This window comes from Elaeis guineensis, chromosome 11 (assembly GCF_000442705.2).
Source record: "Elaeis guineensis isolate ETL-2024a chromosome 11, EG11, whole genome shotgun sequence".
In the NCBI taxonomy this organism is placed as follows: Eukaryota; Viridiplantae; Streptophyta; class Magnoliopsida; order Arecales; family Arecaceae; genus Elaeis; species Elaeis guineensis.
The window spans coordinates 106,466,729-106,469,049 of record NC_026003.2 but is presented as its reverse complement, the minus strand read 5'-3'; the positions used below and the strand labels follow the sequence as shown (position 1 = coordinate 106,469,049).

Below are 2,321 nucleotides of genomic sequence, written 5' to 3'. Positions count from 1 at the left end.
GCGAAACATATGATCATGTTGTAGGAGGCATCTTTCGTATGCATGCAGCATTGCTTTGGACAGTTAACGATTTTCCTGCATATGGCGATATTTCTGAATGGTGTACAAAAGGGTATAAAGCATGCCCAACTTGTAACGATGATATTACATCGGACCGTATTCGTGGAAAGATTTGTTTTACCGGCCATCGACGTTTCTTGCCAGATGATCATAGATGGAGGAGAAGTCTTAAGTTCAATGGCAAGCATGAATGACGTGCGCAGCCAAGATTCTGGTCTACGGATAATATTTTAAATCAGTTATCAAACCCACAGGATGTCATATTTGGTAAGGGTCTGGCCAGCCAAGTAGGGGTGCGAACAAGTATCGGAAATTGGAGAAAAAAGAGCAAGTTGTTTGATCTTTCATATTGGAAAATGCCTCTTCTTCGACATAATCTTGACGTCATGCATATTGAAAAGAATATATTTGATAATGTATTTTATACCATTCTCAATATCGAAGGAAGAACGAAGGATACCGTGAAGGCTCGTGTTGACTTAGAGGATATGCGGATTAGAAAGGAATTACATTTGATTCGACGAGGGGATAGGCTGGTGAAGCCATTGGCATGTTATACACTGGTCATTTAGGCTGTTGACGAGATTCTGACCGATGGATTGTTCGTGTTCTCTAATGTTGCCCGACCATATGGTAAAAAAGATTTTCGAATGTTGACACCACAAGAAACGGATGACATGCATTGGTATGTGCTAAACAATTGCGAGGAGGTAGAAGCCTACATGATGTGAGTATATACATTTAATTTTTATTTGTTGATATATCAATGAATGTATGTGGACTCTAAATTAAAATATACATGGTATTACTGTATCACTTCAGAGAACACGAAAGTGAGCTCAGAAGAAGTAATCCTACATTAGCAGCGGCACGATATAGGAATCAATTCGCATCATGGTTTGACGAACGGGTAAGTTATGTTCATGTTCATCCATGATTAAAAATTTGTTTATATAGTATTTATTTTGTCAAATTTAACCTGCTTATTGTTCTTTTAATTGTAGATAGCTCAGCTACGTATAGACAATCCTAACTATATCAGTAATGACTTAGCTGCACTTGCACGAAAACCTGACAGACGTATATCAGTATATTCAGCATGCATAGTCAATGGTGTGCGATTCTTAACGGAAGATCACGATCGTGATCGAACCACACAGAATTGTGGAATAAGCGTGGAGGGCGAGCACAAGGGTGAAATAATAGATTTTTTTGGTGTTCTGCATGAGGTTATAGAGTTGAGATATAGTGGTCTTCGACGGATTGTGTTATTCAAGTATCGATGGTATGACTTAGGACGACACAGGCCAATTGTTATAGATCCTCAACTCGTCAGTGTCCACACTGGTCATGTATGGTATGAAAGTGATCCTTATATTTTTGCAAAGCAAGCAAGACTAGTGTGGTATATTGATGATAACAAAATGAAAGAGCCTTGGCGAGTTGCAATAAGGGCTCAGCATAGGCATTTGTTTGATCATGCACTTTTCACATGCCCGAACGATGAACATCTTGAGAATGAAGTCTGTGCAATTATTGAAAACGAAGCATATCAAATGCAAGCACCAGATAACATATTAGTGCCAGATGATACGATTGACATAGGACAATTACAAAGAGACGACTATGAACCTGAGGATGTTTCTGTTGTTGGATCGTCGATAAGGGCACGGACACAAGCACGATCCAATAATGACTTCATTAACGACGATGATGATAGCACTTCAGGGTCGAAGTCTTCTATGACTCCCGTCGAAGATGACTATATGGACACGAGTTCAGAATCTGAGAACAATAATTAATATGAATAAGTAATTTAATTTATTTTTTTGTTATATCATGTAATACTTGAGTTTTTTGATTACTTACTGATTTAAATTATTTTAATCATTGCAGCATCATGACTGGTCCTGGACGTAGACATTCACGGGGTAGGCAGCAGGCTCCGCTTGATGATACACATCATCACTTTAGCATTTTGCATAATGAGTCAGAGGATTTTAGATGAGACTCAGTTGCCCGAGTCTACAGAGCAGATAGTGCTCAGCCAGAGCGCCCAGCCGGAGGCCATGGTACTGCAGCATCATCCCCTTACAGGTACATCTCTATCAATTTATAAACCATATATATTTTTTGTTATATGTATTTAGTGATACATGATATATGTTCATTTCACCAATTTTTACATGTAGGAACACAGCATCGACGTGCAGTGCGTGGTCCTAGTAGGGGTCTTGTTTTGGAAAAATATGTGCATACAC

The 2,321-nt window shown here is 38.9% G+C and overlaps 1 long non-coding RNA gene across 1 annotated transcript; it reads left to right on the top strand.

Annotated features, from left to right (window-relative positions):
- The first annotated feature begins 682 nt into the window (after positions 1 to 682).
- LOC140852481 (uncharacterized) lies at positions 683 to 2,024 on the top strand. The gene is made up of 3 exons (XR_012135368.1): positions 683 to 787; positions 883 to 970; positions 1,957 to 2,024. It is a non-coding gene; the product is annotated as an uncharacterized lncRNA (long non-coding RNA).
- The last annotated feature ends 297 nt before the right edge of the window (positions 2,025 to 2,321 follow it).